We start from the raw sequence: 15,652 nt of genomic DNA, 5'->3' as shown, positions 1-15,652 counted from the left end.
CAGTGGATCTTACATTGTTGATTGTAGTAGTTTTTACCCTCGGCCACTTTGCCATGCAGTGGTAAGTCCGGCCACTAGGGGCAGACCTCCACACAGCCTCTGGAGTCTTCCATATACACTCTGTGGATATCTGCACATTCTCGCATACTCTGATCACACTCAATGCAGACCCAAATCAGACGTGGCAGTGCACAGCATGGTTAAGAAAAGAAAAGGGATGGATAAAAATGCTTCTGTAAACCATCATTTGGAAAAGCTAATAACTCTGCAGTCTCCACTTCCGGTCCAGCGTCACTGCAATTCAACAGTGGAGACACGATAGAGCAGAGGAATGGGTGAGAGAAATGGAACTAAACAACAATAACTTTCACCAATATTTAGCTCAAGCCTGTGAAAATGACCCTAATGTTAACGTGAATTTTAATAAAGCAATGTTAGAGTCTGGTCTGGCTCTGAGTATAGGCGACACAGGCGGCTGCCAATGGCGTCATCTCCTGGAGGGGGTGACAAATTACAGACAAATACAAAAAAAAAAAAGATAAATAAAAATATCTGTATCATAAACTTGAAACGTACCTTTTTTTTTTTTTTTTATTTGTTATTATTATGGTGTAAATGCTCAATGCTGTACACATTTAAGTTGACATAAGCAGTGTATTAGTTGAAAAGGATAGGCAAAAAATAAGCTTTTGCTTCTAGCCTATTCCTTTTTTGGTTTTTATGTTTATTACAATTGATGTACTGAGTGCAATGACTGATGTAAAACCAAAAATAAATTCATTCATTCATTCATTCACACTTCCATGACATATTTTCTGTTAAATATATCATAATCAAGTCTCAGTATAACAAATCTTTCTTACACTTATCCCGCTTTGTGGATTCTGTCACATTTATTTCTTATTCACTGTTAAAAAGCATGAGACCAACTCACATGATCTCTTAAACATGCTAAGTATCTAAACAGTTCAAATGATTTCTCATTGTATATTTATTTCTCTTAGACTTATTAATCTTGTGGTTCATATATATTAGTTCTTTACCACTGTATGTACTGTTTTAGATAAATCTTGGATTCCTTTATACATCTATTGCACAAACCAATTCCAGTATTAATTCAGTCTCAAACATAAATCAATGTCAGTGACAGTCAATATTTTGAAGATTTTCATAAGTCAGGCTGAGGGTTTTCAAGTGCAAGCACGTTATGTTTAATTTAAGTCCTCATAATGACATTATTCTTTCACTACTGTTTTAATTTTGTTAAGTCTTACTTTTTAATTTGTGTAACTGACAAATAAAATGCAACCAAATACATCCAAAAAAGGCCACAATTTTAACTCTAAATTACAGAGAAGCTGCAGCGAGTTTAGTTCTTCTGAGACTCAAAAATCCCTCCAAAAAATGTGTTATACGTAAGAATGGCAAAAGAAAACAATGGCAAAAGTCTTTTGTTATTCTGGTCTGAATGGCTTCTTGGGAGTGTGAAGTAGTGTGGTGTTTGTGGTACCTGGAGCGTCTCCAGAGTCATCAAACATAGGCTTTTACTTTCTACAGTGCTTATTTCATCCATTATTTTACAGGCCTGTAAAGCTGAACAGCTTTAGGCACTATGCAGGTAGCAGATACAGTTTATGGTAATAGTAATATAAGCAGGGATCCTTTCATTCTGAAGGAAATCCAATATTAATAATATGCCATTCAAATGTGACCACTTGAAATGAGACATCCTACTTTTGCAGCTATAGTTCATTGTAGCATAGAGGGGCAAAGGGGTTGACTTTATGAACTAAATTCCCTCTTGCCTCTCCTGTTTTGTGTCCAGGCAACACCCTGTTTGACCTCATGTTTAGTCTTAGAAGGGGTCATTAAGGGCTTAAGCTGCAATGTAATGAAAATGTTGTGACAACAGCAGAGGGTGAAGTAAAAACAGGCTTTAGGAGACAGCTGAGCCTCCACTCTGGGGACCAACAGGAGGGTTTAGAGGGAGGAAAATGATGGTTATCTGCACACCCTTGAGACACTGATATTAGCCTTGAGACCGGTGGATGGACTTGATGATAACCCTCCGCGGTGCTGAAAGCCTGTCATAGTCCAGGGTGTCGGTGGTGTTGTTGCAGTGAGGGGGTCGAGTCAGGAGGGGTAGCTGCAGTTTAAAACCTCCGGAGACCCCTGTGCATACCGACGTAATTTTGCACACATCAACTTGTTTTAGAAATTAGATTAAAACCAAATCTCCGATGTTGTCATTTAGATTTTATAAACTCTGGGGTTGGGTGGGATTTATTACACAATTAATTCTGTCAACAAATCATTCAGAAAAAAACCCAGTCACATGGACAGATCCAAATTTACAAGCAACTGTTAGCTACTCACTACAACTTTCTATAACGATTAAACAGATTTCTATTTAGCTAACGTTCATTTAAAAAGTCCCTTTTAGAATGCTTCATAGAGGATGTTGTACTAATCTATGGTTTTGGAATATCAGTAGTCGCTTTTCCATTGATCCTCAAATTGTGCGAATATAACTAGCGCATAAAAATTTACCTAAAGGAAAAATGACAATTTCACCAAAACTCTCGTTTTTTGATTAGACATTTTTGCGCTGACAACAGGTGGCTTTTTGGGCATAGCACAAATGGTATATCACACAAAACTGCAATAGAAAGACCTTTTTCCGCAACTAGAGTCATCTGAATAAAAAACATGGATGTTGACGGACGTTATAACAAGCAAAGAAGAAGAGTTTTAAAAGAAACATGACGCAATATGTGTGGACACACCAAGAAACCAAATCATTTTTTAATTTAGCGAGGGACAGAGGGGTAATATATAATGATAATGAATTTATCTGTAAATCAACACAATATTTACATTTGTCAGCCTGTTTATTGCATGACTTCTCATGTCATCTTGCAATAATAAATAACAAAAATCATCGCATTTATGATTTAATGGAAAAACCAACATTACGCACTTCTGTTTTTTCGACATTTTGTAAATATCTGTAAAGTTTTGCACAGATGTCCAATGGAAAAGCGACTAGTGTTGCTAACACAGGTTGTGAATTTGTTTGTTCTGTGTGTTCACTCTAGTGTTTGGCTACAGTCTGCATTAACAGAGTTTGTGTGATGTGTTTTTTTGTTTTTTTTGTAGCTGTTGAAGTAATGACAATGGAGAATTACTATTGACTTCCTTCTTTGTGGGTCCGGGTCCTGATTTCCGACATACTGTAAGTCTGATCTGTATTGAATACTGAATTTACCCATAAGGATCGGTTAAGTTCATCTTTATCTGTGAGACTGATTCAGTGCTTAATATAAAAATGTCCTCATTAATGCAGATATTTAGCGAAATGGATATTTTTCTCTTGGTTTAGCAGTAACAGTGTTATCTGCTGAGTGAAAAACACTAAACTTGAAACTGTGGAATCGCACAGAAATTCACGCATTCCCACTGTGGGTTTTCATAAGGCACATGTAACCATAACAACAACAATGGTGAACATATAGTGGTTTAGGTACATTCATTATTACTTTGTTTAATGTGCCTTTTGGATGTGGGAAGTCCACTTTATTAGGATGCTGTTCCTTAAACACCACCATCTCTGCATATTTGGTATAACAGGACTCCTAGTTAGTGTTTTCTTGAGCTTTCAATCCTAAGGAACACATTTTTCTCTCTGTTTTTCCTCTATTTACCTGAAGTCATGTGTAAAGAGGTATTTTGTGAAATTAAGTTATGTTTGTTATGCTAGTGTGAAAAAGATAGTTTATTTATAAAACACTGATGGCGCAAAATAGGTCGCCACAGTCTAAGTAATGAAACGCTCCAACTGTATATACAGGAAAATGTGCATGTGGTTGGTTATTTCATTTAGATATTGTCAAAATATTGCCGTAATTTTGGTCCATAATGATGCATAAAAGCAGTTGAGTTTCTAGTCAGGAACAACATAATGCTGTCACACAAAGCTCAAGCCTCTAGACCAAGATAAAACTAGATGAAAATGTAAGTTTGGTTGAGAAAATTATGATGCAGATTGTGTATTGTCATTTTACTGTTAAAGACTATTTTATTTTTTTTAGCCATATTGCCCATCCCTATTAATCTAGTTCTAGTTATTGTAAGTATCTGTATTCTGCTCCATTATCAAACCCTAACCCTAACTCACTCTGTTAATGTCCTAACCCATAAAGACCCAGTGCTTCTTTTGTGGCACTTTCAAAATGCTTTTTTTCCCCCTCTACTGTATATTTAACTTTTCTTAAATGCTTTATCACCATTTATTATAGTAATTATCCCCTGTATTTTGCAGTTTTTCCATTGTAAATCATGTATTTTCCTATATTTAATTCACTAATCATGTAGATGCTCATAAAAACTCAGATTAAAGTTGGGGGTTATTATAACAAAAACAGAGAAAACTGAAGAAAAAGTGACTTTTCCAGCAAGTATTTCAATAACTAAACATAAAAACATGTGTCCATCCACTGTCATTGATCCAACTCCATGGGTTTTACTGGTGAATCAATGCTGTAGAACAGTGGCAGCTGCTCGTCTTTCAGACAGGGGAAGCTCATTGTCGGCTTACATCCCAAAAAAAAAAAGAAAAAAAAAATTGTCAAGTTATTTAAACATACATTCGGCCCTCCGTTCCTTTTTAAGAAAATACTCAGTGACCTTATCGTATCAAGTAGGCGTCTTTTCCAGGGACTGGACCAGTGACCTCTCTGCTTAGACAGCCTTGTCCCATTGTGTTGTGGGTGTCAGACTTCAGCCTTTTTAAACAAGAGATGCTCCTTTCACTCCGACCTAGCCGACAGTTTGATTGATTTAACTATCTACAAAACGATATTAAACTCGAATAAGAAATGATTAAATTATGTAACTGAAACAAGAAAATGCTGAAATTATGTTACATTGAAACAAGGAAGTACAATGAGTGTGTTTTATTTACAGTGCAAGAAATGAACAAGTAATTTTGTAGTGGTTTTTCTCTCTCTTTCACAGCAGTATGTGCGATTGTATTAAACTGAACTGTGTCAGTGAAGGAGTAGATCTCAAAATAGCTGTCAATCAAACGGGATTCAGCCTTTCGACTGATCCTCCAATCAGCACGTGGGATTCTGGCGTCCATCCTGGCCGAGCTCCGCCCACAGCTCCATTCACCCCCAGAGACGCCGGGCGTCTCTGGGGGTGAATGGACATCGTGGAATTTATCCAATTACCATCCAGTTTTGAGGCAACGAAAAAAATTGTTCCACTCAGTCCCATTGAAGCCCAGAGATGCCCGGAGTCTACGGACAAATGCACTGAGCAGAGATCGAATGAGAAAACAGCGCAACGGGAATGGAGGAGAAGTGAACAACATCGAGTCTACTGATTTGTGATAAAGCTGATTCTGAACGAATTCGTCTGTGAGATGAACGTGTTCTGACACATTTGTAGTCAATAAAATGTCAACACAATTGTACATATTTAACCATTTAATTTTCCGGGCTTCCCTTGCAGTCTATGAGAAATCGCCACTGCTGTAGAAGATGACAGTGTTTCCACGGTAACTACAGAGCCTCTGAACATCCAAATGGGTCATATCTGATGACCATGAAAAGATGATAAACTGCATTTTACACCAATTATTTACATTTATTGATAGGATTAGTGGATCAACAGGTGTTAAACATTTACATCAGTGGATGGTTTTGGTCGCTGGTGGAGGTTTGGGTCTTTATGGGTTAAATATAATTTAAGGCGACATAACCTTAAATTATACTTAACCTAACCTTTCGTTTTTATGGATTCTTGATGAGACAAAATTTTGATATCATGCATTTTTACCACATCAAGCCAATTTTGCAGAAGCTGTAAGGTCACTTATTTTAACAGCAGCTTGTTGAATATCTGTTGAATAATGTCAAATCAAATATGGCAGGCCATCAAAATTATACATTCTCACCAGGAACAAAACCAATAAGAGAGCGACTAGGAAGAGCTGAGAGGAAATTTGATTAATTTGGCACCAGCTGTAATCTAATCTAACATGGAATGCTCCGAGGCTGCTGCTCCCTCGAATGAAACTAAATTTAAGGATTGTATGCATGCAGCTTGTTAGGTGTTAGCAGCCGCTTTCCCCTTTTGACTGCATTCATCATAATTCTGGGGCTTGTTGTTTTTCCACCGTATGGTTGCTGGCAAGTTGAATGTGACAAAAATGAAGAGTAATGTGCTTTGTCTTTGCTTCTTTATCGTTGCACCGAGGCTGCTTTTGCTACTTTTTTCTTTAACTGGTAGAATCTCTCCAAGCCAAAAGCACTTCCACATGCTGTACTAGAAATGCAAAGTTTGGTGCCAGAGTGAGAGTTAGCCTCAGTTTTGGACTCCGGCCGACTCTAACCTCTCTGTTTTGGAGCAGCTGCACCACCCTGTACTTTGCAGTGAGAAAAAACACCACAGGTATGCTGTACGCTGGCCGCTCACACACCCATTCACAACACCAACTTGCGTCAGGGTATCAGAACATGACTAAAGCTACACACTTCAGGGAAACTTACATAAGATATTCTGACTGAGTAATAGCTGTATTCTAAGTCTCTTTGATGACAAATTAATTCTATGCTATTAAATGGCAATATAGGGATGATGCATAGGGATGACTGAAGAACCACACTGTGAAAATACTCCACTATGCTTCCAAAACTTCACTTAAGTATAAATATGTAAGTATTATCAATCAAATGTAAATTAACACTGACAGCAAAAGTAGTAAAATGGCCTCTGTCAGTGTATTACTATTTCAAATTATGTTTTTAGGTTAATATTACAGACATACTGACGTGATTTTATTGCTGTAAATGTTAGAGCAACGCATCATATTCTATAAGATCATCATTATGCCTGCAAGGAGTGTACCCTTGTGTGTGTTTTGTTATACTGTATTGATTCTTAAAGACATTTTTTTTTTTAATTATTATTAATAGTTTGCATGCAAAGATTTGCTGTGTGTTTAAATTGTTGATATTTTTCTCAGATTGTTCAAAAAACAGTCAACAGGGACTGTAAAAATTCAAATGCAGATTCTGGTTATTTTAAAGTAGTAAATGTTTTCTTCATTCTATGTTTCCTAAAATTACATACCCTGTCTGACCAAAAAAACAAGTCACAAACACAGTATTTGGTCGGACTCCCTCTAGGTTTTATTACAAGATGATTTCATTGTGGTTTGAACAGTGCCACACAATGCTTATGCAATGTCACAATAAATGTCACAACATTTATTTCTGTCTATAGTTGCATGAATTTTTGTGTCACAGATCTGGAATCAATCCATGTGTGAAATTCACTCAAACACCCTGAGCCGCTCTGTCAAAGTTTTAGCCTAGTGGATCCTGGTATTGTCATCTTCAAATATGTCCACACCACCAGGGAAGGAAAAAAAAATGATTGATGGAACAACCTGGACATTCAGGAAATTCCAGTTTTCACCTCATTTTTTAGACACATTACATTGCTGAACCTAGACCTGACCAATTGAATCAACCCTAGATCATAACACTGCCCCCACAGGCTTCTACTGTAGGCACTATAGGCATGATGGATAATCATTTCATCCACCTCTCTTCTTATCCTGATGCACCCATCACCTTAGAACAGGGTCAGTCTGGACTCATCAGACCACATGACCTTTATCCATTAAAACACAGTCCAGTCTCTATGCTTTCTATCAAATGAACGCATTAAGACCCAGCGCTACTTTTGTAGCAGTTCCCAAATGAATGTTTCTCTATATTTAACCATTTTTGAGTGATTTATCATCATTTATGATAATATTATCCTCTATATTTTGCATTTTTTCAATGTGAATCATGTATTTTCCTATATTTGATTCACTGATTATGTCAATGTTCATGAAAGCTAAGAGTAAATCCAAAGGTTATTATATCAGAAACAGAGAAAAACTGACTTTTTCAGCAAAGATATCAATAACTGAATGTAAAAACATGTGTCTCCATCCACAGTCATTGATCCAACTCTATGGGTTTTACTGATGAATCAATGTTGTAGAAGATGACAGTGTTTCCACGCTCACTACAGAGCCTCTGAATGTCCAAATGGGTCATATCTGAGTATGATTTAAAGCTGAGAAACTGCATTTTACCTCAGTTATTTACATGTGTTAATCCGAATAGTGGATCAACAGGTATTAAACATTTTAGATCAGTAGATATTTTTGGTTGACGGTAGCTGTTTGGGTCTTTATGGGTTAATGGTTGTTTAAGAAATGAGAAGCTACTCACTGCATCAGTTAGTTAAGGAACTTGTCGCAGCTGAAACATATTAATCAGTGCAGTTATTATCCAAGGGAAGGGTCTGAACTATTTACTTAGTGGAATTCAGGTGTTAACTCCTTTTCATAAATTATATAAATTTCTTATAAATTTCATTTAAAAAAAACAAAACAATGAACAAAACAATATTTGCTTACATCCATTCACCTTTCTCTTTTCTAACCCATTTAACCCTAATGAGGATTGAGAGGGTTACAAATTGCAGAACTAAAACTGTGGTGTGATATGCAGCTAATGTGATGGGTTGTGGGAAAATGGAAATAGTACAACTAAGGCAAATTTGTATTTGCACTTTGTACAGTATTTAAGTAAATGTACAGCATTTACTCACATTCCACTCCTGATTGTGTGGCAGGACTTCACTCCACCTTAGTCTAATGTTTGCAGACAATGTACAGTAAATATGTAGAAATATGCACAATGCAAAATAGGAAACCTGCAGCAGTTTGTCTCTGAGTTAATTTTTCTCACTGTTTTTATTGTATCATTTGTCTTCATCACATTATACCAGTGCTGTTGGAGTGAGTTGTGATGTGTCTGGATTGTAGTAAATCTCCTGGTGCAGTTTATAATAACAACTGTAGTTTAGACATAAGAGCCTGAGCTGACGACACAACAGGTGAGAGGTGAAGAGGCAAACATGCTGGTTCGTATTGGCCACATCCTTTACTAACCTTGACCACTGAATTGGCAGCTGTGGATGTAAACAGTCAGTATACACCAGTTCATACAACCATCGCTTGACAATCACCACCAGCACCACAAAACAAGCCATGAAATACTGCCTCCCAACTGCCAGCACATGAATCATGGTGGTATGACATTGTTCAGTGCCCGAAGCCAGAATCTCAGCACCCCCTCTCCAATCTTTTCATCCATCCTTCCACTACATCAGACCCCCCCCCACACACACACACACACACACACACACACACACTTTCCTCCTGTCTCATAAATGGGCCAGTCCTGGAGGAGGGACAAAACTATTATCTCTCACACAGCAGCAGCTCATGCAGGAGCTCCAGCACCAGATAGGATTCGCAAACAAGCTGCTGTCCTCTCTCAGATTGCTACCCAGCCTGTCCTTGCTTCATCACTTTCTAACACTTCCTGCTAGTTTTCTGAGGTTTTTTTTTTTCCCCCTCCAGGAAACTGTTGTACTTAGACACGCAAACTGATTTTCTAGCCTACTGCGTGAGCATGTCTCGCAAAAATATCCTATTTTATGTCAACTTTGCCACCCAAAGCATGTTTGTTCTCATATAAAAAGGGAGAAAAAAGGAAACGCTCGACAAAAATTTTAAAATCCCCATAAACATAAAAATCCAATATGTTCTGCAACCAAAACAGCTAGGTACTTTGTCACTAAATTTATTTTATTTTACCTTTATTTAACCAGGAAGTCACATTGAGATTGGGAATCTCTTTTGCATGGGAGACCTGGCCAAGGTAGCAGCCATACAAAGTCCAAACAACCTAAAACACATATATGATACACAATTAACAATAAAACACAATTACAACTATTCAACCATAATGGCATCAAGTAAAAGAGTGACATTCCCCCTTCAATGCAAATATAGGGCTATAATTATGAAAATAATGGGACTGGATGTAAAATGAACTGTTAAACTACCAGCAGCAGTTTATAGTGTGATTGTACAAAACATGCTGTTTTCACTAAACTATACACAGCCACTAGCAAACTGGACAAAAAACAGTCTTTTCCTACTCTTCAGCTAGTTTTGGTTGAGCATGTGCTCACTCTGGCTTTATCCTCTTACTGTTAGCCAACAGCTGGCATGGTTTCCTGCTGCAGTCACTTCAAGGTTTGACAAGATGCACACCTGCACACATCACTTTTGTATTGAACTGTTGTTTTGGCATTGTTAGTTTGAGAAAAAAGAAAAAAAATTCCCTGCATAAACAAGATCTGTTTCCCCCAGAGGAAAGGATGTTTTTTTTTTTTTGGTTTGGCATAGTATGCATGGTAAATTACTAGACACTGAAACTATGATCAAACCAAATTCCGTAAGTTAAATTCAGTGTCATTCTTGTATTTTACTACCAGTACTGTATTTATATTATTTATGTAAAGGCATGGTTCTGTCCTTTCTGTTGCTGGGGGGTAAATAATAAAATATGCACTAGTGGATGGCATAAATATTGCATGCAATCATTTATAGAAGAGGTAATGTTAAAATTATATAGGGTTATAAATTACACCTACTCTTATGAGAGCAACAAAATAATACACATGCTGCAGAGACATCATGGCTGAGGTTGAATTCAGAGAACATTTTCTGTAACAACTACTATAACTAATAAAATAGCACAGATTTGTTCACACTATTTTAGGATGTATATTTGTGTTATGTCATTTTATTCTGTTACTGTAAGTAAATTAACATCAGCAAAGGTGATATTATCACCAATCATTGAATTTGATTGCCAACATATGTAAGAAATGTCTTGTTTTTTTTGTATATTTGTAGTACGGATCGTATTAAATGGAAGATGAATATGTAACTTTGACTAGCTTTAAATGTTGGTTGAACATCATAAATCATACATCATGAATCAAAATGGAAAAGAAGAGGAAATGTAATGTTATAAGTTGTTTGCTTAATCTTTACATTACAAGTTGTTTTGCTTGAAGAGTCTTTTTGTTTTTGCAAGTCTAAGTTATATTCTGAGTTAGATTTTCCAACTGTATCTTGTATTTTTATTTTAGAGGTACTGAACAGTCAGGTTTGGTTCATGTGTGTGGTTTTGATGAACTCACACCTGTCTGTGCTGAACTTGGAGAAAAGGTCAGATGCAGTGAAAAAGATCTAATTTTACAACTTTGGAAAGTAATTGTGGTGAAGAGAGTCGAGCAGAAAAACCAGATTATGAACCTGGGGATTTTTTGTGGTCAAGAAATGCTAGCGTAATTGTGAAGGTGTTAAGCAAGAGCATACTTTCTGAAACTCTTTGTGGTTAAGCTTTGCAGTTGGTTTGATTGACAGGTGTCCAAGGTGCTTGTTAAACTCAAGTGAACTTTCAGCATGTGCTTTTCTTAGAGTTACCTTATGGAATGACTGACATGTTCTGCCCAGTAACTATCATAATGTGTGTGATGAATTATGACACGGAAAAATGGGAGTCTCCAAGAGTCACAAAAGACTATCAAATGTATCAAAGAAGCTTCTTATGAGGGACGAGACGAATATTGTTTTTGATGCTAACCTGACTTCTTTCTTTTTTGTAACTTTTTCTATTTTTACCTGAAGCAATAAATCAAGTTTTTGTTTTAACTTTTTAAAACCTCAACCTTTCTTTTTGGTGAATTCTTCATTTTTCCTGGTTTGGTCCTTCCATCCGAAACATAACTGGTAAGTTAATTTGAAAAACACGACCCCCCCCGGGGCAGTCCGGATAATTTGAGCAGGACTCCATTTTACGGAGTATTTGGAGTAAGGCAGAGAAACACCGGGACATGTATTTCACAAGAACACACAGTTTAAGTCAGGGCAAAGCGAAAATAGTTGCTCTGTGTATAAAGATTTTTCTGACGCAGTAATCCATTAACCAAAATTAATTGTGGTTTTTGTGATTTACTGTTGCTGGCGTGTTTACATATTCTTTCTGCATATTTTGTTCATTTCAGGAGTTCTAGCATTACTTTAGTAGCACATGTGTATTAATATTTTATTCTGAGGCCCTTGCACATTTCACTTTTCTTAACACTGTGATATTCGTATTTTATTTTATTGTTCTTATACAGTCCCTTTTGCACTAAGTGTTTTGCTGCTAAATTGAACTGAGCTGCCAAACTGATTTTCCTTGTTCCTGTGACAATAAAGATCTATTCTATTCTATTCTATTCTATTCTATTCTATTCTATTCTATTCTATTTTTTGCTATTTTACTACAGGAATATTAAATATTATACCTTCAATGAAATGCTGAAAAGGTAAAAATCCACTCAAATTCTTAGAGTAATGTTACATAACGGCTGCATCAGTATGTTGTGTTTGCATGTGCAGACGTCCTCTTGTTACTTCAGCTTAGCAGACAGACTCTCACTTTCTGCCCTATTAACCCCCATTACCAGTCTGCAGCCAGCACAAATGATAATGTCAGACCATGGGGTTGATTCAGGACTGTGGGGTCAAGGCTAAGGTCTCCTGCAAGGTGTGAGGATCAGCCATCGACAAAAGTAAACAGCAGAAGGAATCAAATTTCACAAAACTCAGTGTGTTTCAATAGATAGAATTTTAATATGACGCCAATCAACGTTGTTTTGTTTGTGGAAGCACAGGTGGTGAACGTATAGCACATCCATCATCCTTCTCGAGCCACACATTTCTGGGAATGATAAAAAGTTCTCAGTGAGGCGCCATCGCATAAATTCCGGCAAGCTCCTAAGAATTGTAAACTAGATGTCTGGATTGTAATTTTCTTTTCACCGGAGAATCAATAGATTCTGCAGTGTTCCTGACTGAACCTGCTGAAGCGTGCTTCTCAGCCTAATGGACCCACAAGTTCCCATCTGTTAGTGAAAGAGATCTCAGCGGGTCCTCTCCCCTTGCAGTGCCCAAAGACAGGATACTGAGTACAGACAAAAATGTGATGACTTTTATTGGAATTCCGAGAGCCGGCTGGAAAACAAGTGCAGGACAAGCACATGGCAGTTAACCTTAGACAGCAGGGAGCAAAGAAACAGTTTAACAAGCAAAATGTTATGAGACTGTTGGTCACTTTCTTTCTTGCTTCCTTTGTCATGTTTATACTTCATCATCCCTGTGTCTTTGGTCATATTTCTCTTTCTTTCTGTCTTTTATTTTTTAAACGACACCATCAACTTCTGTAGCATTTTTAAGTCATTTTCCTTTCTAATGTTCAGTATAGTTTCATGTATTGGAGTTTGTTTTGTGATGGAAGCTAGTTATTATTTTTTGACATTCATTAATTCAATAATTAACAGTTCTAATATATTAGCTACTGTCTGTTCCAGCTGCAGAGAAGAATCATCATCGAAAAACTGACCCCAGTCCTCTATGTAGAAATCGTCTGTTGTCATGGTTGCTGTAAGAATTGGCTCAAAGATAAACTTAATGTGCACGTGCAAATACAAACCTTCCATTTTGAATTATTACGATAAATGTTACAGTTACATTTTAGAGACTTAAAAGTACATGTCTGGTTGAAGCTGGACTATTATTGACATTAGCTGCTTCCATGTGTAAGCTAACAATAGCTGGTGGTGTACTCTGTTGCTCCGAGATGAACAGTTAAGAGACACTGACGACTTGACCAGGAATTGTGAAAAAATTAAATATAATAATAATAATAATAATAATAATAATGATAACAATAATAATTGAATAGCACATGTATGTGAAAACTTTTGCTGGTGGACGGACGTGACAGTGGACGGACGTGACATTACCCATGATGATCTGGTCAGTAGCAGTACTTTAGTAATAAACTTATATACTTACTATTGCTAATTCTCCTCTTATTCATAAATGTTAGTACTGTGGATCTAAAACAATAACAGCTGACACAAAAACACAAAATGTGGCAGTGGACGGATGTGACATGGTTGTTATGGATCCCATCATACTGATGCTCAGCAGCCATGTCACTGTTTCCACAAATGATCCCTGTGCAAAAACTAGTATAATTATTTATTGTATAGTTTATCATCATTCTAAAGAGTAAATAATTTAGAATTGTTATTTCTTTATAAAAATGCTTATTATTAGAAAACTGTTGATTTAAAAAGTGAATTGTGACATTCTTAATGTATGTATTGGCGTAACATAAGCAGGATGGATCAGCACTATACTCCATATTGCAACCTGTAAAAATAAAACGTGATATGTAGTATATAATCTTGTAAGAAAAATTGGGGAATCTAAAAGAATAGAATATTTGTTTTTCAGGTAAATTCAGTTAAAATAGAACTTGGCCATTTGCGACATGAAAATATAGCATTAATTGTGATGAAACTGGACATTTTTGACCTGAAAACATAGTTCATATGACCATCAACATGTTGCAGCAGAACTGAAATCCTGTAAATTTGCATAACATGCATTTACCAACACAAAGTTCCTTCACTTATATTGAATTCTTATGCACAAAGACATAAATAAGACCTCTAAGCAAATGTTAGCTGATAAATAAAATTACTGGGCAGCGTGGTGGGTTAGTTGTTAGCACCTCTGCCTCACAGTAAGAAGGTTCCAGATTTAACTCTCATTTATACTTGACTATGTCATTAAAAACAGGTACAAACAGGTTATTTCTGCTGTTAGTGCCCTTAACCACAGTACTGATGAAGTTGGAGTTAGTACAGAGTGCCTTCAATTGCAGCTCACTGCTCCTAATGTGTGCTATGTGCTAATGCTAATGCTAGTTACTGTGTGTATTTGGATGGCTACTTTGCAGTAACTGAATTTCCATACAGGGACAATGAAGCAAGTTAACATCCGACAATCAAGACAGTTGTTCTGCAGACAGTTGTTTGTTTAACAATGAATTTAACTCAAAATGCACACATAAATTTTCATATACACACAGATGTAGATCGAGTAAGTCTGCTTGCAAAGTGCTCAAATTTAGTTTATTGTTGTCTCAAGTCAAACCAGCCATTGTGCAATGGGCTCTATGCACAGCCCCACAACTTCCTGAACTTCAGGTGGCTCCTTTATTTCCTGTCTTTCATTATTGAACACACTGATTAATCCAGGTGTGTCTGACCACAGTAGTCACAACAAGAAGCAGCAGACACACCTGGATTAATCAGTGTGTTCAATAATGAAAGATAGGAAATAAAGGAGCTGCCTGAAGTTCAGGAAGTAGTGGGACTGTGCATACAGCACATTGTAACGGAAATGTAATGTTCATCTTTCCTGCATTTTAATCAGCTGTTCAAACCACCTGTCACAAAATCAGCCATTAAATGTAATTTTCTGATTGATATTTGCTGCATTATTTGTTAACTTTTGTTCTTATATTTTAATTTTTAAGTTTTATTTGATTTTTTTTTAAAGGTGCTGGAGACTTTCGTGACCAATTTTTCATCAAATCTGTAAAAACCTCAGTCATGGCCCAAGTATCACGAATCTGTAAGTCTTTCTGTGATTACTCACCTGAATCTCTTGCATTACGGTGAGCAATTTCAAAGTGCCATCCACTATAAACAAACCGTGTGTTTACAAACCAATTTGGGACATCACTTGGGCATCTTCGGAATTTTGTCGTGACGTGCATTGTGGGAAACGGAGGTTCGCCCAGCCACCTGC

At 36.8% G+C, this 15,652-nt stretch overlaps 1 long non-coding RNA gene across 1 annotated transcript; it reads left to right on the top strand.

The window, feature by feature from the left end:
* The first annotated feature begins 318 nt into the window (after positions 1–318).
* LOC115410737 (uncharacterized) lies at positions 319–15,285 on the top strand. Its single transcript, XR_003934127.1, has 3 exons — positions 319–433; positions 10,710–10,720; positions 15,275–15,285. It is a non-coding gene; the product is annotated as an uncharacterized LOC115410737 (long non-coding RNA).
* Positions 15,286–15,652: the final 367 nt, after the last annotated feature.

This window comes from Sphaeramia orbicularis, chromosome 19 (genome assembly GCF_902148855.1).
Source record: "Sphaeramia orbicularis chromosome 19, fSphaOr1.1, whole genome shotgun sequence".
NCBI lineage: Eukaryota > Metazoa > Chordata > Actinopteri > Kurtiformes > Apogonidae > Sphaeramia > Sphaeramia orbicularis.
The sequence above is the reverse complement of the archived record's forward strand: the minus strand, read 5'-3'. Positions and strand labels throughout refer to the sequence as shown.